This window comes from Athene noctua, chromosome 12, assembly GCF_965140245.1.
Source record: "Athene noctua chromosome 12, bAthNoc1.hap1.1, whole genome shotgun sequence".
Lineage (NCBI taxonomy): Eukaryota > Metazoa > Chordata > Aves > Strigiformes > Strigidae > Athene > Athene noctua.
The window spans coordinates 22,646,311-22,674,102 of NC_134048.1; the positions used below are offsets into that span (position 1 = coordinate 22,646,311).

Sequence of the window (27,792 nt, forward strand, 5' to 3'; positions counted from 1 at the left end):
GGCGGCCGAAAGCCGGGGCCGCCCCTTCTCCGCGGGGAAAGGGAAAGCGAAAGCGCAGCGCGGTGTCACTGCGGAGCGGGGCCGCGGCTGGGCTGGGGGCGGCGGGAGCTCGGCTGGTACCGCGGCCCCACCGGAGCAATCCCGGGAGGAGCATCCCTGACCGCAGCATCCCCCGTCAGAGCATCCCAACCAGAGCAATTCCTGGCCGAAGCGTCCCCAGCAGAGCATCCTAAATGGAGCAATCCCTGACCGGAGCATCCCCCGTCAGAGCATCCCAACACCGGAGCATCCCAACCGGAGCAATCCCCGGCCGCAGCATCCCCGCCTCCCCCGCGGCAGCAGGAGGTAAGCAGCACCTTTCGCCGGTCCCTGGGCATCCTCTGCAGGCTTAGGGAAAGGGACACACACCCCCGGGGGGGCCGGGGTTGCAGGGAGGGCAGCGGAGGCTCAGGATGCTCCAGGTGTGGCTGGGGAGCGGGGCCGAGCCCGGCGGGGAGGCAGCACATGTGGAGCTACAGGTACCTGCCGCAGCGGGTGGGTGCCGGGGCACGTTTCGCTGCGGGGGGTGGAAGGGAGCTGCTGCCTCTGGTTCCCTTCTTGGTTCCTCAGTGCTCTCCTCTGCTATGGGCAGGTGGGAGTTTGGGAGGAATAACTAACTACCTGCTTGGCAGATGAGACGGTGATAAAGTCTCTGTTCCCCCCACCCCGCTGCCTCTATCCAGCTGCTCCCGAGGGTCCCGCAGGCTCCCTGCACTCCAAGGGCCAGATTTCTGGGCTGCTGGGAGCTCCTGTTGAAGCTGGCACCTGTGAAAGTCTGACCTTTAAATTATATCTGGGTTCGTGCGCGTGGTCCCAGTGATACCAGTTTCCCCAGGCTGTTGATGAACTGGGCACTGCTGCCCGTCACTTGGGTTGCTCAGTTTATCCCGCTGCAGGTTCCTGTTTTCAAGTTTCCAGTTGCTTATAACTCTGTCAACTTTAGTTGTTAGAGTTGAAAATGTTCCGTCCTGGATGTCTGCCTCAGCTTGGCTTTCGTTGCTGTATTTATTTATTTTATTCCAGCCAAGAAGGAGGCAAGGATTGACCCTTGTCCCTCAGATGGCCGTAGTTCTGGTGACCTTTCCTTGGAGCAGCACTGCCCACCCAGCCTCCCCCTCCGCTCCAAGCAAGGGATTTACATTTGGGAAGGGACTACAGATTCTGTAAATCTGTAATCTTGTAAATCTGTTGCCCCAGTGTAAACTGATTTACAGACGGTATAAACTATAAGCTTAATTTCCTTCTGTTCTATGTCAGGTCAAATATTAATTGTAGGTCTGGAACACGCTGCTGCTGCTGGTGCCACAGCAGGAAGAAGAGGTTAAGGTCAGGAACCTGCAAAGGATGAGAAATAAATTCAGGTTTAGAGGAGACTGGTGGAACTGTGTCAGCTTGGAGTGTGGGACAAGGCGGTAGGGCTGAGGCTAGGCTAAGACTAGATCGTGCTGCTGAGGACGGAGACCAGTGGGGACAGGGTCCCCTCGTGGGTGGCTGCTGCTGGAGCTGAGTGCCCCGGGCTTTACCCTCGCCTTTGGCAGGTGAAATTCAGTTTGTTCCTTTAGTAACAGCTGTGATCTCTGCCCGCCCGCCCCTTGAGGACAGAGCCCTCAACACGTCAAACGGCTCTGGCCATGCTCGGGATGTGAAGAGCAAGTAACACCCTTCTGCTTTCTCTGCAAGGGGCGGGTGGAGCAAGTGAAAAATGGGCACTGCGGCTGGGGAGAAGGTCCCGTTCACCACCGAGCCAGGGGCGTGTTTGGAAGGGCAGTCTGCCTTCGGCCCCTATTCACGTCGCTGGCTCGATGTGGTCCTATTTTGCTGATTTTTACACCGAGGGTGTGTGCTGACCCCAGGGATGCGCCGGAGCCAGGCTGCAGCGTCAGATACACGCTTCAGGCAGTGGTGGAGTGAAGGGGGCTCTGACATCCCTGTCCCAGGCTGGTGTGTTGTGCCCAGGAGCAGGGAGGGAGCTCTGGGAGCGGCGGCTGGAGGAGGCGGCTGTGTGCGGAGCCCAGCCTGGCAGCAGGGGGGCTGGTGGGGACGGCACGGGCAGGAGCAGCAGCCAAGGAGATGCTCTTCAGAAGCACCAAGTGCTCGGAGCAGCCACAGAGCTGAGAGCGAGCTGAGCTTTGGATGTGTAAAGTGCTTGTTGACGTCACTTGAATATTTTCTGGTCACTAGAACAGCAGTTCTGTCCCAGCCCAAGAATTGAGACTAAAAAGCCAAGCCCTGAATGGCACAATAAGTATTCTGGCCTTGTGTGCCTTGGAAGAGCTGGTGGGATGATGCCGTTTGTCCTCAGAGCAGGGTTTTGCCAGCACGGAGAGCGCCAGGCCTGAGCAATGCGGAGAGAGGCACAGAGCGAGTGAGCACCATTCCTCTGCTGCAGGGAATGGGCCAAGGGATGGCGGAGGCACCTTGACATTGCCCGAGTATCTTGTAATGATGCGAGTTGGGGGATTTTGGTGTTCAGAGCCCGAGTTTGTCAATGCAGTCCTGTTGTTTCTCCATCGAAACATTGCTCCCAGAGCGCTCGAGCCCGTCGCGATTCTCTACCTAAAGATACAAATTCATCACTGGTAGAACTGTGTGAGCTCTGACGCAACTAAATGTTGGGTGAATTTGCCCCGCGGGCTCTTGTTCAGCTTATCAGGTCTTGCAAATTGGCACCAGTTCATGGCACTGGGAGCCGAGCGCTCTGCGCTGCACTGGGACCGGGGAGCAGTGGTGGATCTCAGTCTTCAGCTCCAGCTCTGTCAGGGAACAGCCTTCTTCCACTTCTGCCCCAGGGATCAGCCCAGCCTCGCTGGGTTCTTACGGTTCTTACCCCGATTGTGTTTCTAACAGCGATATTATCCGAGCCTTTTCAAATTGCGCTGGGACGTGGGGCTGGAGGACGGGGCGGCGGCAGGTTCGTGGGGGAGCCATGGGTGATGCTAGTCTTTGTTCGAGCTGTGTCAGAAGCGCCCAGGTGCCAGCGCCCTCGGCGCAGATGCCCTTTCTTATCTTCTGCTTTCCATTTTGCAAACAAGCCACATACTAGACTGCCTTTATGATTAACACGCTGCTACAAAGCAAATACTGCTCAGTGCTTGTGCTAATAGACACAGAAAACAAGAGGCTCTATTTCCGCTTCTTGCACAAAGGTGTAGAGTTTGTGTGTTATAATCTGCCTGGCTTACTAAGAAAGGCCTTCAAAGCAGAAATGTTGATTTGAAACCCTGGCTGCTAGCACGCCAGCATGGCCAGTGTGCTCAGAGCAAGGTCCAGCTGGCCGGCGGGCTGCGAGGTGGCTGGGCTGGAGTGAGGGCGCTCCCCCGGACACCTCCCTGCGGCCAGCAGGCTCCCTGGGCATTTCTCCTGGTCTCTCCGTGCAGGGAAGAGCAGGGACTCGGAGGTGTCCCCATGGCTCACCCGCTCTCTGCCTCCGCAGTGATGCATCTCCATGGGTGGCTGAGGAGGAGCTGGCTCTGAGCTGTCACTGCCCTGATCCTGACCCAGCCAGGTCTTGGTGATCTATAAAAGCTTCAACAAAGACCTTTACACTAGTTGCTAAATCTGTTGTTTTCCGTGGTGTGTCCCCTCCTGGTGCTGCTCTCTGCCTCCTCGCCTCGACTGCTTTGACCCAGCGCTGAGGGATCTGGGGGAGTTGGGAAGGGTCAGGGGGAGGGTCATGGTTGGGCTGGAGGAGCCTCGAGGGCTTTTCCAACCTGGATGATTCTGGGATTCAGTGCTCAAGCCCAGTGTGTTGCACTCCACTGGCCGAGTCTTTACTGACTATAATCACAGCCTAAAGTAGCCAGTTTAGACCAAGACATCCATGCTGAGTCAGGCACGGCCCAAACTACGTGAGCGAAGGCAGCGTGTGGCCACGGCTCCGCTCTCGGATGCACAGGGCACGTTTAGCTGCTTTCTCGGAACTGGCTGTGAGAGGGAAGGTTTCCTGCGAAAGGACACGGGTGGGGGGATCAGGGTGGGATAACACGCTCTGCTCAGGCTTTGGGCCATTCCTCAGCAGCTTTTGCAAGAGCTGCAGCTCAGCTGGGGAGTTCCCGGCTGGTGCCATCCCCGGGACAGGGGATCAGAGCCCCCGCTTGCCCCCAGTGCTCCCACTGAGGGATAATTCCTTGCATGAATTATCTTCTGGGCTGGGACTTTGTAGGGAAGCCCCTGTGAGGTGGGGCTGGAAGGAGAGGACACCCAAGGGACATCCTTGCCTGGTGACGAGCTGCGTCTTCCTCTGGGGACTGCAGAGGGCAGTGGCACCCACGAGAAGCAGAGGTTGCCTGGGGTGCTGGCTGGAGGAGCCACCCCAGAGCAGGCTGGGTGAGATCGCTTGCACCCCTTGCCGGGCTCTGCCTTTCTGCATGAATTGTCTTGCTCTGCAGAGCGTCTCTGCAGGTTATTCCATGTGCTGGTGGCTCGCTGGCGGGTGGCAGGGTGTCCCAGCCCCTGTGCTGCCATTCTTCCCGGCTGCAGTGGTGGGGAACGTCTGCTCAAGGCAAGACACAAGTGACCACCACTGTCACGCTTCCTTACGTGGCCCCAAAGGCCAACGTTCAGCTGCCCACAGCAAGGCTCAGGGTCAGGGTCAGGATCAGCCCCGCTCCAGGGGTGATGGGAACCAAGCGCAGTGCACGCTTCCCTCCTCCTCTTTCCATCCCGCTCTGCGATTCCCGGAGCCAGCTCTGATGGGAAGGAGTCTCCGTGTGCCCAAAGCGAGGTGCAGGTTAAAACAGTTGCAGGGCACCCATCGAGCTCATCTTGCCCCACCCCAACATCCCCCCGAGAGATGAGGGGTGTGTCAGGCTCTCTTTGCAGCTGCTGATTGCTCGTGCAGGAGGAACAAGGGGAGCAGCAGCTCCCCTCTGCCTGGGCAGGGTGTGAGGGTGAGGATGTGGAGCCTGTGGAGATTTCTAGGGTGAGGTGCAGAGCGACTTGGAAGATGCTCAAAGTGCAACCAGGGAGGCCCCGTGGTCATGCAGTCCATGTGGTCTCAGACCTTGGAGACACCCACCATCATCTGCCACTTCAGGGTAACCTCCACGTCTGCAGCTGGAGGAGGGGTTTGAAGGATGGGCTCATCCAGGGGGAACTTGGGCACTCTGAAGAGCTTCCAGATCCTGAGGAACCCTGTGAGAAGAGCAGCAGCTTTGAGAGATCTTGGAGGAGCATCTCAGGTTGAGGGTAGAGAACTGTTGGTCCTGTCAGAGCTGTCAGGTGCAGCAGTCAGGAAGAAATGAATGCACTGAGCTCACTTATACCAGTCTGGGATCAAAACCTTGTGCCAGAGCTTTGCCTTGAGCACTTGGAAGAGCGTGTGGTTTACTGCCAGTCCCTTTGCCCTCCCCTGCACTTCATTTTACTCGTCTCCTTTTCTCTTGCCTGCTGGAAGCGCAGCTTGCAGTTGTCACTCTTCCTCGACAGAATGTTTCTCTGTTCTTATTTAATCCTAAAATTGCTGTACACAACAGCCGTGCTGTCTGCCACCCTCCCTAAGCCCTTGCCAAGCTGGTGCCCACGATGATTTTCTTACCCTTGGGGCCCAACCTCCAGCTGCCAGCCCCCCATTTGCAAAGCCTGGGCATGGTTCCATCTTGTTTCTACCCTTTTTTTTTTTTTTTATCTGGCCGCCAAAGTCAGCCTCTAGCAGTGCCTTTGAGCTGTAGGGTGGGAGCCACATCTCCTGGTTGTCCTGAGACCCTTGCACAGAAACCTTTGGCTTCACCCCCAATGTTGAGTTTATCCCCAGGGCTAGAGGTCAAGTTCAGGTCTGTGGTGTGACAGCAAAGAGCTTTCATGTAAGCTGAAGCACGGCTGGAGAGAAAGATGTATAAAACCATGAAAAACACAACTGGCTTTGGATCTGTGCTACTCTGGGACCCATACCATGTGCCGGGCAGCTCGGTGGGGCTGCGTTTCCTTCGTGGCCCAGGAGATCTGTGGTCTCCTTTTCAGCATCTCTGGTATGTCAGGGGTTTCAGTCTCCTGCCTCATGTTTGTCGCAGCTTGTTCTCAGGCTGACACCCATCCCACCCTTTCCTGTCTTGTCTCGAGCTGCCGTGGGGGAAGGCGAGCTGCTGCGGCCGCCACACTTATCACTTCACAGCAGCCATGGACATCTGCCAAACACAGCCCCATCCTGGAGCCAGCTCAGCTACAATAAGCTTAAAAAAAGCAAATACAGTCTTTTTTTTTAAAAAAAAAAAAAAAAAAGCAGCTCCAGCCTTTTCGATACGGGCTCTACGGAGCATTGCAGGGAAATCACAGGACACGAAGGCAGGCAGAGCTTTGACGCCTGGGAGGCTAGAGCAAGCCTGGAAGGGGGGTTGATTTGCAGAAGGGGGGTTTGCAGAAGAAGATTTGATCTAAGAAACAGGCAGAGGAGGTGTCAAGCGCTGTACACCCTTGCTGGGACGCTGGGGTTGAGGAAGGGAAGAGCAGGTTCTTCCCTCTCCAGCTGACACGCTCCCCGGGCAGTCGTTCTGCAGTGGGATAATCAAAATTACTCCAGTGGTTTGCAGGCGTCCGGCGGGGCAGAGCTCTCGCCCGCTTTTGTGGGATCAGGCTCGGGCGTATCTTCCCGCTGGGTCGGGATCTGAGCCCGCACAAAGGCAGCTCTATGGACGCAGCCGCGAGCCAGCCACCGCTTCGAGCTGAATTCATCAGGATCCAGAACTCCTGGAACCGTCGTTTCGCTGCCCAGTTCATGTTGCGCAGCATAGAAGTCGTATTCATGAGCACATTAAATGACTCTGCTAACGAGCCTGTCATTCCCCGCTAATTCATCACTATATAATCCATTCCTCCTCCAGCACAGCCCTGGCGCTGCTTTGGAGGAGTCTGTAGGCTTTCTACAGCTGGAAAACAACCAAGAAATTTTCAGCACAGCACGGTCCGTGCTGGTTGAGGATTATTTTCTGTTTGCAATGTCCCAGTACCCACCCACCCCCCCGATACGGCTGCATTTTAGGTTTTTGCATTTTTAGTTTAGATTGGGAGCACGTCCATTTGTTCATCACAATGCTCGTAGCTGTTCCCTTCTGTGTGAAAGGCAAATCCTGGGGAGAGGTGGGGATTCCTCACCTGAGGGGCGATGGAGCTGCTGGTAAAAGTGCTCAGAGACTTCAGAGGAGTTTGGAGCCGGTCCCCTTTGCCTTATAGAGCCTTTGCATTTATTTTAGCAAAATCTGTCTGTTGTTGATTCACCTGTTGATCTGTTTTTAATTTGAATTAACACAAATCGATTTGCGTGGCGAGTTTTTGGTGATATGTCCACAACTTATCCTTATGCTGCTAAGTTTAACAGCCCAGGTAAGTCTGTCCCAGCTGAGACTGTGTCCCTGAGGAATGGGGAACACTTTGTGTGATTTTTATTGACTTTAGTGGTGGTGAAAAGCCTCGGGGCAGCTTCTCCTCTTTCTCGTACCTCCATCAGCTGTGGGGAGCAACAGTGACCTGCCGTTGGAGGGAAGGCTGTGGTTCCATGGGTGAGAGGCTCTTGTTGTAAGTGAGCCCTGCATAAGGAGGTTTTACACTAGTTATATAACTTAAATGGTGTTCATCTGGTATACAATTACTTAACTCAGTGATTAAGCTGAATAATGCTCGCTTGCTTGCTCTCCAGTTCAAGCACCTTGTTTTCCATCAGCAAATCAGCGTGACCCAAGGGCTGCAAAACCAGTTCTGCCACCCTTTTACAGGAAAAGGATCGTCTCGAATGCGAGATTCTCATCAGGCAGCCTTGTGTGAACCAGGGGTGTCTGCTGTTGGATGCGACTCAGCAGCTTTCTCTGCTCTTGGCTCGACAGATGAAACGGCTTTTGCCTTTGCCTCATCTGCTGGTGGAAGGTGCAGGACGGGGAAGTCCGGAGGTGACAAGCTTTGGGCCTCTGCTTTCTTTTCTCTGGGTTTCCCATAATAGCTGTTGAAAAGCTTTACTTGTGTCCGCATCCCGCAGCGTGCAGCGTTTCTGAAAGCTTAAAAAAAAAAAAAAAAAAGACATTGCTCCTTTCCGGGGAGTGTGAGCTATGAACCTTGGCCATGAAGGATGCAGGGAGCCCTGGGTTTCACCTGCCCGAACCCCGCGGAGCCGTGATGCTGGGCTGTGTGGTCCCACCAGTCATCGGCACGTGGGCTTGGGCAGCTAATTACCCTCGGTTCGTTATAAAGCCAGTGACACCCACTGATGGGACGCACTGAACTGGCCTGACCTCGCTTCCTGGAAGCATGAAATTGGTTTTCACGTGATGTCAATGGGCCTTAATTAATTTGACTGTAGCCATCCTTGCGTGTCTGGACCAAAACCCAGCGAGGTGCTGCAGGAACGCGCAGGTCCTGCACAGCCGGGTCCCCAGGGCCGCTCCTGCTAAGTGTGATTTTCTGCATGTAGTCGGAGTGATTAAGCAGTTTCCAGGTGAAGGGCGACCACACAATTTCACTTTTGAGAGTGCGAGTACGCTCAAAGTCTGAAAACAGGATTTAGTTTTAATCTGGAGGAAAATGAGTTTTATCCCTCTCCATTTATACTGGTTTTATCCAGACAGACTTTTGGATCTAGAGTTAATGATTTCTAGAGAGCGGTAGAAGCTAATGGCTCCCAGACAGGCCGTGCAGTGGAAAGGTTGCATTACCCACTGTTTAACATCACCGGAGTGCTGCTTTGCACAGCAGCACCCTGCCCAGCACCCCGCTGCAGCCCTCTGCTCGGCGCTCGCCTCCACGCGCCGCTTTCTGCCGCCGAGGAAATGGCTTTATGGAGCAGCCCCGCCACGGGTCCACTGATACAATGATTTTGCTTCCAGTGATTCATTATTATCTTAGCCGCCTGCTTTTAATGCACATTCATAATTCACTCTTTATCACCTACATCTGGTTTTGGCAATGTATTATGTTGTGGTTTAAGTCTGTCCTTTGCTGCTGTGTGATGTAGAGTGCCTGGAGGCAGCAGGTTCCTGTGAGGTTAAGGATGATGGAGATGGCTGGAACTGATGAAGCTGAACTGATTTATGCCCCTTATGAGAGAAGGTAACTGCAAGCTTAAAAAAGAAAACAGGCAGACATTTTAATTCCACATGTGTTTATTTGCATGGATCAAAGTTCCCCTGCGCGATCCTTCCCTGGGGGCAGCGATGCCACCTCTGCTCCTTGGCAGCAGCGTCCCGCGGGGGACGGAGCAGCTCCCCCAGCCCTGTTTGCACCCCGGGCACCACCGTGGCTGCTGCACACCCCATCCCGCCCCGAGAGAGTTTAACTGAGAGGTGGAGAAACCAATGTGTGTTCGTGCTGAGATAATGCAGCAGAGGAGAGATTAGATAGAGAAAAAGGATTGTCTTATCCGCTCAGCCCTTGGAGTTCAGCCCCCGGGAGGAGCCAGAGCGGGTGCAGAGGAGGGTCACGGGTCAGGGATGGGGCTCCTTGATTTCACCACTTCACCAGCCCGCACTGACTTTTGCATCCTGATACTTTTGCCTCCTTTTCAGGAAAGAAAAGGCACAGCCAAAACCCTTCTTGAGGAGGTCAGTAAACACGGCAGTGACTGTTCCATTTTGAAAGTCTCTTTTTCTGAAACAATAAACAGCATTGTACAAAATAGCTGACGCTTCCCATGCAGCCGTTGCATCACCTTCCTCTGAAGGATTGTGGTTAATAAGTGTAGTGTGTGACAACCTGGTGGTAACAAGCATAAATATGGGAGGTCCCTCAGCACATGAAGGTGCAGGGGGAGAGCTTTATATCAGATATACAGTGCAAACAGAGGCAGCTCGTGCTGTGCAGAAGGCGTTGCAGGCACGGGTAGCACAGGCACCCAGGCCTTGGTCTCACTACGGGAGCAGTTTAGGGGATGCTCCTGCACGTCTGTCTGGATTATATGGAAGGCTGGACGCTGGTCTGAAAATAAAATGAAGCCTGTTCTAATAGTTCAATGAAGTAGTTCCTCACAGCGACTCCATTATGTTATATCCAGCTGTGTGAATATATGCCCTGCAGCTGTAACTGTGTTTATTCGATAAAGTACAGTGCGCTGTAAGAAACTTGTGTGGGATTCCCTGCAGCTTTTCTTTTTCTCCCGTTTATCCTTTCTGCTGCAATGAAAAGAAAGCTGGTTTTTTGCCTGAATGATGGGTCAGTGGAGATGACTCGAATCATCTGTGTTCCCTTGTTATTCTTCATGACCAGTCTATTGGGGAGAGTCCCTTGCCTCTTGCCTTGAGGAGGAGAGCGAGCAGTAGCATATGCATCATCTAGATGAGCACGGCCTTGCTCCTCAGAGGCAACGAGCTCCCCAGTGCCTCCGTGGTCTTCTCAGGGTGGGACTATCCCGCTGCTCTCCCTCACCCACCCGAACGTGGGGCTAGGAGCAGAAGACCGCACACCCCATCTTTGAAAATGCTGCCCTCTCTGCAGTAGCTTCAGCTTTGCCAGTTTTACACGGTTGTATTTCCTTGTATGATTCATGCAAGCTCACCTCTGCCTGCTGCCAAGACAGAGTGTTTCACAAACACTTTAAGCTGGACTCATCTGTAGAAAAGCTGTTCCCCTCTCCCCTCCCCGAGAGCTGCTGCCAGCCGTGAGCATCCCTCTCGGGTGGCACGCGTGGCAGCACCGGGGCCGGGCTGGCAGGGACGAGGGAGGGCTTGGTCTGGCATCTTTTCCAAGCAGCCACGGCGCAAAGCCCCGGGCACGGCGCTCCCCTCCATCCGCACCCCGAGCTGTCCCAGCCTTCTCCCTGCTCGGTTCAAATCCGATTTGTTTTCTTCTGTATCAAGCAAACCACAGACTTACGAGCTAAAGCGTGTTTCCTTGTGTCAACAACCCAATCTGCAAGTCCTCCTTTATGCTGATTTCCCCCTGTAGAGAGAACTTGCCCGTGTGCCGGGGTGTGCATCCCTCGTGCGCGGGGAGCGGCCGCTGTTTGTCGTGGCCGAGCCACAGCTGCTGTTTTAAAGCCCTGATGCCCCAGTGAGGTTCTCAGCTGGGAAATTACTTTTTTGTTTGTTTTTTTCAGACAGCTTTGAGCAGAACCATCCCTTCTCTCTTCAAACTACCCTCCTTCCTAGTTGGGTGTAGTCCAAAGGAGATGGAGTCAAATCCTGCTTTCACCCAGGTGGAGAGGAGCTTTGCCCTTGACTTTAGCACCATCACAGCTACCTGGCAGCTTCCTCTAGATGAAACCCTCAAGAAGACCTGCAAGCTTTCCAACTTTCCTCTTTTCTTTTTGGGGAAAAAGCATTCCCTAAGTGCTTTTCTTCCTGTGAAGCAAATTATTTAAGTTTTTGATACTTAGCCCATTTTAAATTAAGTTTTGAGTTCCGCCCTGGGTATAAAATTCAGCTGCATGCTCCAGCAAAACCAGGCCGGTGACCTTGATTACGGGAATCATGTCATTAGCTTGGGTTTTGTTTGGTATGTTTGAGAAGGATGAAGGATGCTGTCTCCAAGCCAATATAAACAGAATTGAGACAGTTTTAGAAAAAAAAAAAAAATCTATTTGTTGAAGTACATCTTGCCCTCTGATTTATCCTGTCTGTTCTCCTTTGTTTAGAACCAAGAGTGTACACGGAGCAAGGGACAGAAAAGCTTGTATGAGTGTTCAATAACATGAGTTTTCTCTATTATAGTCAGCAAACCTGCTTGATAATGTCAGTTCTTTTGCCTTGGAAACATGATGGGAAAAAGAAAAGTATATCCCCGGTGGCTAACACTGGGTTTTTATTTAAGTAATACAGCTGGAATATGGATAAACTTGGGGATTGGGAGTCGTGTCTGTAGCTGCTCACTGTATGCTCTGGGCTGCAGGACTCTGGTCTTGGGTCTCGCTCATGTCAAGGCAGAGTTGTGCACCACTGCCCGTCCCCCATCTCCTCACGCCCTGCTTCCCATCAGAGGGTATTTGGGCTGGACTGGAGCATCCAGGGCTCCATCCCAACGGAGACAGCTGGAGAAGCAGAGCCAGGCTAGCCAAGCACTTTATAAATGCACTCAGCTTAAAGGCTGGCTGCCTTTGCAGGCCTTGCAGCCGTGTATCTGACCCTGTGCATGCCCCAGGTTGAGTTCTGCCTTCCCAACGTGCCACACAGGAGCAGGAGCCGGGCTGGGCCCTGGCATCGATGGGCTGGGGACATTCGGGCTATTTTAAGCCCGATGAAGGTGAGCCTGAGAACATGACTGTATCACGGCCTTGAGCAGGAAGGATTACAGCTTTCAAGTGAGTTTTTTGTTTGTTAGGGCTTGTAAAGTTGACGCGTAATTTGGACATGTATTTGTGAACGTGTCTGGCTTCCTCTTGGCAGTGCCGTTTCTGAGAAGAGATTGCATTGCAACACTGAGACAGCCCTGATGACCGAGTCCCTGTCAGCAGAAGCTTTCCTTTGTTGCTGTTATGGTCTTGGGGAAAAAAAAAAAAAAAAAAAAAAAATGGAGAGGGGAAAGAAGAAAAAAGGACGAATAAGGGGATGAAGCAGTTGTTGGCTTTAATGTTGGTTTGAAGCTGAGCCAGAAACCGAATGCAGAAGCCTGGAGAGCTGGCAGGAGGCGGGTGAGGTGATGGACCTGGAGTTACCGCTGCTGGGTCATTGATTCCTGCTCCCGTGATCTGGTTGTTATCGCTGGTGTATCTTGAAGTACGTCATCAAATCCTGCAGAGCTCCAGCATAATGTGGAAGACACAGAAAGGTGGCAAGAAGTGAATGAGAAATAACTGGGTGCGTGCCGGGGGCTGGAGATACTCGCGCACGGCGGTGGCCCGGCGGGTTGGCCGGACCCCTCGCTCACGGCAGCTCAGCTCTGGAAGCCTGGCCACGGGGAGAGGAGAGGCTGAGTTAAGCAGGAATTAGACACCCTGGGGATAAATCCTGTGGTTTGAAAGAACAAACCCAACCGTGATGATCCGGGTTACCGCAGCGAGGAGCGTCCACGGTCGTTTTAAACCTGCCGAGGCCGGTCATGCCGCATATCGCTGTGGCCACGTGAAGGGTCGCCGGGCTATAAATGAGTCAAAGTGTGCTGTGTGAACTTTGAGTCGTCAGGATGTAAAATACTGCTTCCCGTAAGTCAGGGTGAAGCAGCAGAGGCACACAGAGCTGAGTGGCAAACAGGCTGAGGGAGCCTGTTTTGGGCTGGTCTGGATTAAGAAAGCAACTAAGGCTGCGGTGGGGTACAAGCCTGTGCCCCCTTGCCAGAAAACTGGCACAACAAAACTATTTTAATTCTCTTACAGAAAGCTGCAACAGCATTTAACCCACTGAAAATTAAAAACGTCGCTGAATTCCTCAGAAGAAATAAAAACTTCCTCGGAAAGCAAATAGTGGCTGTAAGCAAGCTGTTTGGGCAAAAAACTCAGTTTTCTGCTAAAAAAAAAAAAAAAAAAAAAAAAGCAAGCAAATTGACAGAGAAGGTTTGGCTTGTCCTCACACTTACACAGTGAAGTGGGCAGAGTGCTTTGTACCCAGTTAATTGCTGCCTAAGAGCAATCGTAATTTTGACTGCTGGACTGCGCACACAGAAAACGGCTCTGATGTCCAGGTATTACAAAATGCACTCATAAAAATTTGAATCACCTTGCTGAATGAATCTGGCTCTACAGCATAATAAATTGTTAATGGAGATACAGTTGATTTAATGATGATTATTTAACAAATCCAGCTGGCACTTGGTTTTGGAGTTGTGTTACAGCCAATATTTCCTAGACTTATTTATATAATTTAGTTTTATTTTAGCCTTACTATTTTAACCCTTCCAGCTGCCATGTGGAGCATCTTTTCCTGTCCCAGACTTCAGCGATAGGGAGAAATGGCCCAAGTAAGTCTTGACTTCTAGGTGGTGTCGCAGATGGAAGTATCTCACACAGCCAGGATTTAATAACAATTTAAAATTTATTTGTAGTGCGAGGTAGATCAAAGGTTAAATTTTAGCAGCACTTAGTGGTTGGTCGGTTTAAAGATTAACAAAATGATTTAGTAAAATATATTATGACTAAAATAGTGACTCGATTACAGATTCGAGAATGACAGGATTCACACTAACTTACTACAGGGTATTCTGAATATATGCATATGTAAATACACACACAGAGAACGGACATATTTGGATATTCAATGAAATATATAGATATCCACGCTCGTGAAGGCAAATGTGTGTAGGTAGGTGAGAGTAAAGAGTGGGTGTAAGAGTGGATGGGAGGTAACGAGGGGATGGAAGGGACTAACCTGTAGTTAAAATTTCCCTTTTCTCGACTTTGGAGGAAATACTGAAAACGCATTTCTCAGTGGGTGATAACTGAGAGTTGAGAAGAAGTCTGACTTCACCCTGGCCTTCTGTTGGCTTTGTGGGCAGGTGATCTGTGGGCAGCCTGAGCCCCAGAGACATCCCAGCTCGGGGGAGATGCTGGTCAGAGCTGCTGCCACCCAGCAGAGCTCAGAATCCCTGTTTATAGGGTCTGAGATAATTGACTTTCGTCGGGTACTTTTCCGTCTCAGATGATGGAATATTCTGGCACTTCCTACCAGCTGTGCAGGCACAGAACTTGCCAGATCTTGGAGTTCTGGTATCACCACCCCTTTGGGCCACAACCCAAGTACAGGTGTACTGGGCTGTCAGGGGTATTGATGGTTCCTATGGTTCTGTAAGCGGTACGAGAAGGGGGCACAGACCAAGAGGGCTGAGCGAGTGCCTCAGTGCTCTGGTCCCCACCTTTGTCGTTGTTCCCAGACGGTAGGGAAGGGGGGCAGGACCCAGGTGGGCTCGAGGGTGTGTGGTTGGCCCGTGGTCCGTCCCCAAGCCGTGGGGGAGGCAGGAGTTGGGAGCGTGAAGGGAGTGCCTCTGTGCTCCAGTTCCTACCTCTCCCATTCCTCTCGGACTGGCGTTGGCGTTCCCCAAGGGGGGGAAATTCCATTAAGCACCGAGCAGCCCAAGGAGGGGGGTTGCCCCTCCACAGACAGATCTCTGACAGCGTCGCAACATAATAAATTTGAAAAGGAGTATTCAGCTGGGACACCTTCTGAGGGACTTAGCCGTAGCTTTTTGCGTTGTCTCGTTTGTTTCCAGAGCATTTTCCTCCCCTAGTTTGATGCTTATTTTGCACCCGCCGTGGCCCCTGTGTTGCCTGCAGAGAAATCCTGCAACCCACGCTCACGCTGCGCCTCGGTGCTCCCCAGGGCACCGGCTCCTCTGAATCACTCACAACCTTGGGTGGTATCTTCAGCCCTTCTCATCTGCACCTCAGTTGCTGCATAGACATTAATGAAGTGGTTTAATATGCATCTGTAGGAAAAATGTCAGTATTCCTGTTTTATACATGATGAAAGTACAGAATAAAGAGGAAAAGCAAATAGTGGCAGGTTTCCTGATCCTAATCTGCTTTAAGCGTTACATCACGCTTCCTGTTGATGCAGAGCAGCTCCCCCGATGACCTTCATTATATTCTTGATTCACATGGTTTAGGTGAATTAAATTATTGGAGCTATTTAGCTAGATAATCAGGCAGCCTGGGTTTTTCCATACTCTTGGTTTTGCTTTGTTGATTTAGTTGCTAGAACGACTCAAGGCTTGATTGAGGCGATAGATATTCAGGTGCTCCTGAGACGAAGCATTATTCCTACAGAAATTCTCAGACAGTTGAAAATAAATGCAATGTCACCCAGGGAAAATGGGAGTGGGAAGCTTTTGGGCATACGGATGTGCATGTGCACCCCCAAACAGGCACTGCTGACGGCTCGTCAAGCAGCCTCGCAGAACGAGCTGTTGCCCATCGTCTCCCGTAGCCTGCAGAAGTGGCAAATACGTGGGCAACTCCTGGGAGCTGTTGGAAATTTCTACCAGGAGCTGATGCTGAGCACACCAGAGGAGCGCGGGAAGCGCCTGGGTTTCTTCAAAGTCAGGGGTTTCATCCGTGTTGGCACACGTGGGGATTGTGAGCCTTTTACATCCTCGAAAAAGAGAAACAAACCTGCCAGGGAAGCAGGAAAACCTCTGTATGTGTGTTGGATCAGGCCCATATGGCAAAGCACAACAGATAAAGGGGGGAATTCCGTGAAGCTGGTGGAAGCTTCCAGGAAGGTGCTGATTTCCCAACTCACCTGCTGGCGTTGGTAATCCTGGCAGGTAGCGCCGAAGGCATGTTCCTGTGGTTAACTCCCTCAACATGTGCCACTTCCCATTTCTGATTAATTTTTCCCCTATAATTGCCTTTGAATTGCCTCTTGCTTTCTTCTGCGCCTTCAGAACCGCTGAGCTCTCCCTGAGGGTGCTCCGTCTGCCAGGGCTGGGAGCGATGGCTTTGGCTCCTCCTCAACATCTGTATCCTCACAAGGTGCCTGGGCTCTTTTGGAAAACGCGACCTTAGGAATGGCGTTTGTTATTGAGAAACACCGCAATGAACATTTTAAGGTAATTAAGTAATAAGGGACGCAAATCCATCACAGGGGTGGGGGTTGTGGGAGAGCAAGGCATTGCATGAATTCGCAACAGAAGCATTATGGTTAAAAATAAGAAACTGAAAATATGAGTCAACATTTTATCACACGTAAGGCTGACTCAGATATTTCTCGGGGCTGTAATAGCTGCTGGCAGAGCCCTGGCCCTCCTGCAGCCCTGCCCTGCCTTTTCCACTTGCTGGTGCTTGCTGCCTGGGGACAGTGGGAATTCACCCGGGGCTGAGCCTGGGCTGGGAGCTTGAGGAGCCAAAACTCAATCATAAAACAGAATATTGAGATGGGGCCACCTGGAGCTGAAACGGCATCGTCAGGAACGGCCACAGCTTTGCCCAGAGCATCTCTCGGGTGGCTGGAAGTAAAGTGTGGGCACCCCAGGTCTGTGGGGCTGGTGATTCTGGAGCTGTTTGATCCATCTGCCAACTACCCCGAGTATTATGTGCTGCACAAAACTTGACACCAATAGCCGAGTTTTCCATTTTTTTGGTCATTTATGTTTGGGAGCAGGGTAACCACGCTGCGTTTCCAACAGCACTGCAAAGAATTTCTAACGGTAGCGTTCATACCTGTGTAATTTCATGGCTGGTTTCGTTGTGTGGGAAGGATGCACGGGTGGGATTGTGCGTGCTGGGGGGTGTGGGGGGTTACAGCAGCGCAGAGGAGCTGGGTTACGCACTGGTTCCAGCGTCATTGAACTGGAAAGCTTTGGGTTTTGTGGGGGCTTGGTGGCCAAGTGGTGTGAGTCCAGAAATAGAAGGGGTGGTTTTTTGCAACTGGCAAACTGATTAATGTGCGTGAGGAAGTGAGTGTTGGGGGATCAGCTGAGAATCAGGCTCTCATGGTCTATCCTCAAAAGCAAACGCTGCATCCGCAGCTCTGGGAAGGGGCTGTTGGCTGTGCTGGAGGCTGGGCCAGGCTGGTTCAGGAGCCTCCGGGGTGTTTTTCTAGAGATGAGGGTGTATATGAAGTCTGTCCTCCTTGGCAATCCCCCGTCTTTTAGGTTTTAAAGCTTTTGGGCAATTTTGCTGTGAGAAAGCTGGCTGCGTGCACCTGACATGAGAACAGGAAGAGCTTGAATTAACATTTGCATGTCACAAAAAAAAAAAAAAAAAAAAAGTCAAAGAATCAAAGCAGCAATTGAAAAAGGGAAGAAAAACACTCGAGTACATCGAATGTCTGCTCTGAGCGTTTCAGCCTGGTTGCTTCCATCCCACAAGTACACTCGCCCTCCCCTTGTGTGTTTTATTAATAACCTCTGAACTTGAACTGCGCGGTGAGCTCTCTAGGGCGGGGAGCTGCAGTGCTGGACGGAGCTCACGGTGGCTCTGCACCCCGCGGGGTGAATTAGCACGTGGAAAAAAACCCAGGGACCAGCTCCTGGTCTACATCTGTCAGTACCCAAAGCTGCTTTCAGAGCCCGAGCTCATCCACAGCGCTCCCAGCAGTGCCAGGCACCTCCACCCTGCTCCGGACCTACACTTGGTGCCTTGTTAAGGCAGGAGAGAGGAGGATTAAAGAGGTCAGTCCTCTGCTGTTGTAAACTGGTGTGTGTAAGCAGAATAGCTGCTCTTGCTTGATGTTCATCCAAGAGTCTTGCGTGGACTTTGAGTACCACGGGGTTCGAGTTGGAGATGAGTAGGGCTGTTGGCAAGCGGAGTTTTCCGCGCTTGGCAGGATGTTGTCAGCATGTGGCTGGAGTGTGTGGCTGCTCACGGTGCTTCTGCACTAACGCCCTGCCAGTGTCATTTCCTCTGCCTTCCCCTCTGCTTTCAAGCAGGGCAACAGCTTAGAGCATTGGTATGTACCCGGCGCTTGGTGAAGTCCCCAGCAGGGCAGGGAACCCAATGCGGGCTCAACAACTGGCATAAAAATGGCAGAAAAATAGCATTGCCCTCAGTCCCCAAAGCGTGTACCCAGTGGGAAGCTGCCTGGGAACTGCCTTTCCATGGGGAAGCACCCAAATCCTTGCCCTTTTAGCCCTGAAGGGCCTGAGTCTGCTCTACAGAGATAGTTTTTGATGGGCTGTTTGTAAATAAGTTGGGTTCCCCCCTCTTCCCAGCCTGCTCCAACCGCCCCGGGAGCTGGCAGCGTTCATAAGAAATGCTGCAACTGAGCCGGGCAGATAGGCATGATGCCAAGGCAAGATGCCTTTTGGTTGACCTATGAAAAGTAAAAATGTTGAGCTTAGGATGGGAAAAAAATGGACCTACTTGGAGGAAGTTATAAAAAAAAATCACACAAATACGTCTGTGAACTTGGCCGCTGTACAGCGGCGGCGCTGAAAATAGCTGCAAAAAAAAACGGGCTGCGTGGTGGTGAGCAAAGCTTCAGAGAGCTGTGGCTTTTGCTGAAGTGTGAGGAGCAGGAGGTGACAGGAGGGAGGTGACGCCACATCTCATGGCGAGGGCTCGCTCTGCCTTGAGGAATTCACCTGGTTTAGCATCTTGCTCGTTTGAAGGTCAACTTGTATTTATTGGCTTGTTTTTAGACGGGCTCAAACGGCATTTGCATGAACTTTGCAAACAAACAAAAAAAACCCAAACAAACACAACATAAGCAAATGAAACACAATCTCCACGGGACATTTTGACATAACTGCTGTGACTCAACTTATTATGCAACTGTTGGTCTCGACACTTTCTTCTTGTCTTGTCTTGTGAGTGTGCTATGGGCCGATAATGGAGATAGAAGAAATTGTCAGGTATGAAGCTGAAAATTGAAATTTTCATTTTTTTCAGTCACCCTTTCCAAAAACAGCATAAGAAGGGTCTCCGCTGAGCCCTGCTGCGGGGACAGTCACCCACCGTGGTGCTTCTTAATCCCAAAACAGGGCAGGGTGCATCATTCATCCCTGGGGAACAGTCTCATCAGTGCTCATAAACATCCATGGGGTAGCACCAGGATTTAATTAAAGGTTCAGTAGCTTGAGTTATGAGCGATGTAAGCTGGGTAAGGACTCTGGCTGCAGAAGTGGGGTCAGGAGGTGCAAAAATGACTTTGAAACTTCACGGCTTGATGGTGGCTCAGGTGGACACAGGTCACAGTCAGGCTGAGAAAAGTGAAATATTTCAGCTCATTTCAACAAGACAGCTGTTCTTTGTGTTCTTCTTTCTTAAATAAACACAACTGAAACGTTTTGTTCTGATTTTATATTAATTTGGGGTCATTTAAGCAAAATTCAAATGTACCTGTGGGAAAAGCCCTTTAGATCTGAATGGTGTTTTCTGAGACAAAAGCGCTGTGATGCGAAAGTTCCAAACAACTCCGATTTCCACATTTGTTTCAGTTATTCGAGACAAACGACGCTTTGCATGTTCAAGTATTTGATTTCATCTCGTTTCGTGATGTAACCGAGCGATCCCTGGATGTTCATGTGCTTTTTATTGCCGGTAATCAGTGCTGGCTGGGTGCAAGGTGCGGGTGACAGATGCCGTGAGAGCGGTGCCAGTTTACATGACTTCCCAGTAGCTACAAAAAAAAGTGGAATTGCCGCCAGCCATTGCTGCTGTACAGGGAAATTCAGCTTAAACACAGCCTGAGGCCCTGTAAGTACAGGGTGCAAGTGCAGCTGCTTCCCAGGGTGATGCACAATGAGTCAAGCTCAGCTGAACGCAAGCGGCTGAGAAGCGATGGAGCTTCTTCAAGGGCTTGTCCTGGAGTTGACATCAGCCGTTTCCAACCTTCTTTTTAGTGGCTGTGCATTTTGTTGCTGGCAGAGTAACTACTCCAACTAGCAAAAAATAATAATATATATATATATATATATATATATGTATATACTTTGTTCACCTTGTGACTGAGGAAAGTCCATCTGCTGTCATGAGCCATCTCTACGAGTAAAGTCTTGAGGGCCGTCCTTTGAGTGTCAGACACATTGCCTTTCATTTCTAAACATCTGTATAGATAAATAACTCATGAAATAGGAATAGGGGTCATTCTGAAGTAGAGGGCAGCAGGAAGAGGAGCCGGGCTGAGGAAACCGAGGAACGTGCGCGTGTGCTGTGGGACCTCTGTGTTCAGGCGTGGAAGATACGTGTGAGGGTGTTCTGAAAATCCATCACTTTGGCTTTAAAGCCCTTGTTTAAACGGGCGGTGTGTGCACCTGCGTGGGAAATACTGTTAAGAAAAGAGACCTCAGAGAAGGGTTTACCTTTTTGTGCCACTTGTCAAAATCCCAACGTCACTTTCCAAGAGCTTGTTCTTTTTCCAGTATTATTCTGCCTGATGGCTCTTGCCTGTTAATATTGTTCAAGGAATTTTGCATCGTTCAAAGGGTGTGTTTTGTGTCAGAGGGGGAATGTCCAGCAGGTTGTTGGCAGGATACCGTTAAGCAGTGTCTTTGCACGTATTAAAGAAAATAATCTGAAATACACACCAAATACAGCGTTTTTGGAGGACCAGAACAATCTGACTTACTACTTGTTGTTTATGTTCCCTTTTCCAGAGAGTGAAAATGCCAGAAATAAAGGAGAGGAGCTACTTCGCAGAATTTCCCGTGATTTTGCAGGTTGAATTTCAAATCTGTAAAAATCTGCCCCAGGAAGGGGCTGCTGGTGAAGCTGGGGGCTCGTCCGCTCAGTTGGTGTCGCAGGGAGCAGCCAGAGCTGGAACCAGTTCCCAAAGCGCTGGTGGTCTGGTGCCTCGTCAGGACTTTGGTTCAAGACATCAGTTCAAGATCAGTGAATTTTGGGTGACACGTGTATCGCGAATAGTGACGGATAGTGTCTGTCTGTCGTAAGGAGCTGGTCCATCTGCCCTGTTGTGTCGACAGTCCCATGTGCTGGAGAGGTTGCAGGTATGAAACTGGGCTTTTTTTCTGTCAATTAAGGTTAAAAATGCTAAAAAAAAAAAAAAAAAGAAAAAATATTACTGGAGATGAACAGTGCACATGCTCAGAGACTAATGTTAAGTGTTAAGTGTCTTTGAGGCGGTGGGGAGAGTATCTGTGTCGTTACCCCTGTTCTGCCTCCTTGCATTTTGGATTTGGCCCCCACGTAAACACCACGGACGTATCAGCTGTTGGGCTGCTTCCAGTCACGCATCAGCACGTGTTGCCAGGCAAGAAAAAAAATGCTTTGGTTTTTTTTAGTGTGCAAGATAACAGGACATAAAGACTTGGGGTGACTTGTGGCTGTAATATGTAATTTTTATTTGAAGTCTGTTGATTTGTTTGTTCAGTTTTATATGTGTATCTTGATAGCATGTTCCCTCTACTTCATGCAGCTGTTCTTCAGAATACGAGTTTTCCATCATGCTACTGCTGAACTTCCTGGCTCCATGCAACAGCATTTAGAAATTTATCACGAACAAGGGGTGTTTTCAAGCGGCCATCCATCATTGCCATATTTGTTATGAAATAAGGACTGACTTTTGGGTTCTGATGTAATTTTGTATTCACTTAGCACTGATACAATCTTAATTGCATCACTCAAACTCATTTTGACTTACTTGAGAAAAAAATAAGACAGCGTTGGGCCCATCTAATTTTTATCCAGAATGATAGAATGGTTTATTCAGTCAGCCAGGAGGCTCAGAATAAGGCAGATTTATCTTCTTTTGCAAGAGTATGATAAATTTGATTGATCTGATCTTGTGGTCACGGAGATTAGCCCGTCTGATGTGGCATGGAGGTGTCTGATGCAGTAGGAGGGGTTGTTCCGAGGCCGAGACCTCTCTCTGCAGATGCTGTGCAGGCAGCGGAGACTGTTCAGTGTCAGGCTCTCCTCCTAGTTCTGCTTCCCACACGAGACACAGCTCCGGTCTTACGCTGCCTGCTCACGTGGGGAAGTTGCATGCTTCAAGAGTTCAAGAGGGGAAGTTCACATTTGGTCCTGAGCTCGAACAATGCCGGTGGTAGATCCAAAACCACCGAGAGATCAGGTCTTCCCTGCCTGCACGAGTGCTGCTGGCTCATTTCACATCACGTTGGTTTTCTGATGGTTTTTCTTCTGAGATCCTGGAGTCCACCATCAGCTTGACTAAGAGTTAGGTCAGGAGTCGCCTCCGTGGCTTCCTCCATGGGAGAGAGCCCAGCGCAGCCATCCACAGCCGTGAGGGCAGGCGAAGGGGCAGAGACCTCGGCGTCATCCTTTGCAAACTCGGCGGGACGGTGTTTGGAGCCCGTGGGGGAGTGTCCCTGGGAGGGGCAAAACCACAAGGATGGTGTTCTCCAAAGCGATGGGTATCCCAAAGTGTCTGAAATGGCCAAGTTGCGTGGTACCCCGGGTGCCTGGAGACACCCTGGATGGTGTGCTGCTAACCAGTATTTTTTTTCCAATATTTTTCCCATCTTTTCACTTTGCTAAGCAAAGCCTTCAACGTGGCAACGAGCAGGAGGGACAAAGCGCAGCTCGGCCGCCTTACACAGCACGAGGCTTTGTGTCATCAGAGATGTAGGAAATGAGATTACTGCAAGAGGTATCTCCTCGCAAAGGAGACGTGTCCGAACCTGTCTGACACCTGAGGCCACCTCAAATCAAAGCTCAGTGCTGCCTGCAGAATACGCTACTTTGGAGCCCCTGGAACTGAGCAGACAAGAAGGACTTGGAGGCTAAATTTTGTTATTGGCTTGGCTGAAAGGTACTTGAGTCTTCTGAACATTTCTGTTGTGTCAGAACCCACAAAAATGTAGAAAATTTCACACAGAGACCTTGTGTCCCATCCCCTTGACGCATCTCGCCTTGATTTCTAGTATTGCTGTTTGGTTTGGCTAATTTCTAATCTTTTTTTTGCGAGCCTGTAAAAGGAAATTTGCTTTCTGATCTCAGTAAGACCCAGACATCCAAAACGCTTCACTCACCCTGGGTAAAAAAAATATTATGAGATGCTCCAACCTTTAAATATTCTGGCTCCTGGAAGCAAAAAACTTCCTACTTTTATTTTAATTTAAAAGTTCATTCTTGGGTAATCAATCTTTGCTGTTCTAATTCAATATAGTGTGTGTGATGTGGGACTTCGCAAAAACCGTGTCTGATTTGGTTGCTGTGTTCTCTGTCCCGCTGGCCCTGATGGAGGGACTAATGTTTCCCTGTAATCTTTCCAAAGTTCATCTTCCTATTCAGTGCACTTCAAGACCTTCTTCATTAACAAAGAGAAAATTGTTAGTTTGTGATTTTTTTTATTTTTTTTTTGAGCACAGAAAACTTCCTGTGAAGTTTTTCATATTTGATTTAAAAATATAAGGGATTAGAGGGGGTTGAAAGCAAACCAAAATATTTATATAAATTATCTCCTTTCACATAAATTGACCATTTTTTGGATGATTTTTGTAAAATTGCTTTGCTCTCTCCTTTCCGCTCTGCACTGCTTGCTCCCTTTTCTCATCTGAAGAACTTTCTCTACACGTTGCCGACAGTTTTTCTGTTTTCTGCTGAAGAAAGCCAGGTGCCCTTTGGGTTCTTCTTTTCCTTTGGAGGCAAAGTGAAATTTTCTCTCGCATCTGCGATTTTTCCTCTGCCAGCACCCTCATTTTTCTGAGCCCTTTTACAGTGCCTTCTTGTTAGGGGACGGAATGATTCCAGCGATAACTTAGATCTATTTATTTTGGGAGGAAATGCGAAGTACTGCTCAGGAGGGACGGCGTCTTTTGTGTTTTCCCACAGCAGATCAGCATTCCCGAGCACGGTGGGTTTCCCCCACAGACCTTTATCATCTCCTGGCTGTGTGGACCGTCACCGGCCGGTGGATGAATTGTGATGAGCAGAAACTCTCTGTGCACAGCCCAAGTGTCAGGAGATGCTGCTTCTGCTCCACTCCGGCCCCAGCCCAACACCCTGAGCGACTTTCAAGGAAATCATTCGGTCTCTTTGCATCTCCGTGCCCAGCCATCCTCACCCGGGACCATCGCAGCTTCCTCCCTCAGGGGGAAAATTGAAGCTTTGGTGGTGGATTGGCATGTCCTAAGTCATGGATCTGGGAAATAACCAGCCAGAGGCTGGAGCTTATTCCCATGCCAGAGCCATCGCTTGCGTCTTCAGTGGCTCAGAACTCCCCGTCTTGGTTCGTATTTCTGATGATACACAACTCGCTAAGGTGGCCATAAACTCCAGAGCGTCAGGCACCTCCCCGCTCTGTCTCTGGGCAGCAGCAAGCCCTGCATTAGTCACTTTGGGACGCTCCAAGCCATCACACAGGCCGAGGCGGTGGAAAGCCTGCGAGCCCCAGCGCCGACCCACACCTCCAGCTGGTTCTTATTACAAGCTGGACGGTGTGCGAGGTGTGTCCTGTCCAGGAGTTTAAACATTATCCTGGGTCATAAGGAAAGCAGATCTAGACAGTTAAAGCACCTTGAGACAGTGCAGGGGGTGAGGAATATGGGAAATTATATTTTGGGCTGAGCTGGGTAGGATGGAATGGATAAACTTTCGGGAAGCAGAGACTATGCCAAGGACTTCTGCAGCTATTGCTGGAGGGCTACAAAAATCTGAGGCTCCCTGATCTAAGTTTTCATCTCCCGGCTGGATTGCAAGGAGAGAGTTTTTGTCTTGGAACTGACTTCAGCATAGGAGCATTAGGAAAAATGCATTTCTATGTCTTCACGTCTTGCTGTGCTGAAGCCTTCTGCAGGGCAGACCTGACTGTCCACCTCACTGGGGTGGTTCCTAGCATGAGGAAGACAACGGTGCCTTCCCAGTGTAAGGGAATACAGCCAGAATAAGGTGGTGAGATGAGTGGGTGGTTGTCAGGGTGTTGGCAGACCTGCCAGAGGCTGCTTTGGTGACTGTGTTTGGAGAAGAGCATTATAGAATATACCAGAGGTAACGCAGTCAGCTGTCTTGATGACAACGTTGTAAAAGCATGTATATATGTATATATACACACACACAACACCTGCAGGGAGAACAGATATCAGAAATGAATACACTCTGGCCAAAGGAATAATTTTTATCAGCTGATCTAGAAATAGAATAATATTCACTATGTTAACATTGTCCCTTTCCTTACAGCACTCGACATGTGGTTTATAGCCAGAAGAGGCGTGGGATGAAGCCAAGACCGGGAAGCCTCCCCCCTCGGAAGCAGGGATGCGGACCCTCACACAGCAGCAGTTGCTGCTTTGCGCACCCAGCAGCTCCGGCCGGCGGCTGGGCGATGGTCGCGGGACGCTCTCACCATCCGGGCTGTCGGGCGTCTCATGTGACAAGGGGACACCCCAGGGAAACGTGGAAGAAAGACGGTTGAGTTAGTCCTGAATCTGAGCTCAGGTTCACAGCCACGTGCTTTGCAACTGGTGAAGATTAAGATCTTAATTTTGGCATGTCTTGTGCGTCCGGCAGCCAGGACACAGCCCGTGGCTGCTCTGTGTGAGAGCCCTGGGAACGCTGGCGTGCAGGATGTGTGCTTTTAGGTCACTTCCAGAGAAGAGGGTTCATTTTTCGATGGAACCAGCTGACCTCTTGATGGAACTCCGCTGTGTTGTGGTGGGGTTGAAGGACAGTTTCCACCTTACATCGTCTCTCTGTCAGGGGGTTTGACCTTGCTCACGCATCTGTTACCGCTCGATTTGTCTTCACTGACATTCAGACTCTGACCCTACCGAGATCATTATCAGACCATCTCTGCATTTCAGTGGCCAAAGGCTCAAAAGCTGGGGCCCCCAGCAAGGGCTTCCTCTGCCTAACACAAAATAAAGACCAATCTGTGCTGAACTAATTCATCCCACTTTAATCCCTCTCTTCAGGAGGTCTCTTCACCTTCCTGGAACCGCCTGGTTCATTAGAAATTGGGCTTTTGAATGTATCAGAAATGTAGAGCTCATATTCCCACAGGCACGTGGGGACATGGCCGAACAAATGTGCATATTGTATCTTAAAAAAACTAATCTTTTGGGTTTGTCAGACTTTTTGAAGGAGGTTTGAAACAGGGACCAGTTTTATCTCACACAAGTCATTGGGTCCTCACTTAACTAACTGTGCAACTCCATATATATTTCTCGGCCTAAAATACAGTACTATACACTAGTCAGGTATTATTTAGAAAGTATTTGGTAAGTAACATCTGCTGCACTGAAAATTAAATTAAGGGTGTTAAATAGGAGTTTAAAGAAAACGGGCTTGGGGGGAAAAAGAAATCTCTGAAGATACCTATTTTAGTTCAGATTTCAAATTTAAATTTCCTCAAAGATGTTGGCAGGATTCATTACTCTTTTCTATGCGTAACGTATTTGTTCATCTATGCCATTATACAGCTCCTTTCAAGCTGACTATTATACTGGAGTGCAGCAAAAGCCAAATTTAAGATATGAAACTGGTGGAGACCATATTTCATACTGCATAAAATGCACCTCTGGAATTTTCAGTTCTTCTTTTCTGCAGCATTACTAATGCCTTTATAAAGTAGCATGGCTGATGAGCTGAAAAAAAAAAAAAAGGAAAAGGAAAAAAAAAAAAGAAAAAAAAAAAACCAACCCTGTGGCCTTAGATATATTCACTTCAAGTTTGTGGTTAGTATTTCCCAGGCTGCTTAGAGGTGAGCGTAAGTTCAGTCATCGCACCGCTGCTGCTTCACCAGCCTCTGCTGCTGTTTCTAAATGACTCCGATAAAAGACTGTGAAAAATGGTAAATCGCATCATCCTTGCTATGCGTTTTAAGATGGGGCCACACCACCAGCTGGGGGGGTCACACTCAGCCTTCCCTCGCACTCCTCCTCCATCCCCCCAGCAGCCGCCGGCGGGTGCAAACCCGCTGCATTCTGCTGCGAATTGCGTAACCCCGCGTCTCTGGTTTCCTCCTTTGCCCTCCAAATTCCACGTTAGCTGCGGGTGCTGGAGACAGCAGATCGCTCTTTAGGGGGCAGCGATATCTTAACCAGGCGCAGAGCCCAGGGGCTGCTCGGGGTGGACGTCCCCAGCGCAGGATCCCCGTCGGCTACAGGCTCTGAGCTGAGAAATCCTAGAGCAGCACCTCACTTCCTCACGGCCTGTGCCCTCAACCGCACAACTGCTCTTTACACCCGTTTCTTTCCAAAACGCAAAGATTTATTTTTTTTTTCCCCTCCTCAGTCTTCGAGAGGTTTTACTTTAACCTCATTAAACTTCGTTGCCAAAAGCCAAAGCAGATTGAGTTGAAACAGCTGATAGGCGAGAATACGAGCTACACGTTGGTGCTGAAGGAACACTTGCAACAAAACAGCCTCTCCAGACACGTTTTTAAACGACGTACATCGCTGCGAGTTACAGTAGGAAGAGGTAGGGAGTCGCTGTGTGGCAGAAATTAAACTGAGCCCCATCTCTCTGGGTGCAGCTGGGGCTGTTGGCTCCATGCACACGGTCCGTTGTGGTGATGCTGGGATGTATTTCTGTGTTTTATTTGTATGTAAATATAA

The 27,792-nt window shown here is 50.2% G+C and overlaps 1 long non-coding RNA gene across 2 annotated transcripts; it reads left to right on the forward strand.

Annotated features, from left to right (window-relative positions):
* The first annotated feature begins 67 nt into the window (after positions 1-67).
* On the forward strand, positions 68-27,791 carry LOC141965004 (uncharacterized). Of its 2 annotated transcripts, none has more exons than XR_012634411.1 (3): positions 68-345; positions 20,914-21,264; positions 25,415-27,791. It is a non-coding gene; the product is annotated as an uncharacterized LOC141965004 (long non-coding RNA). The 2 variants fall into 2 exon arrangements; XR_012634412.1 differs by lacking the exon at positions 25,415-27,791 and adding an exon at positions 21,693-21,862.
* The last annotated feature ends 1 nt before the right edge of the window (position 27,792 follows it).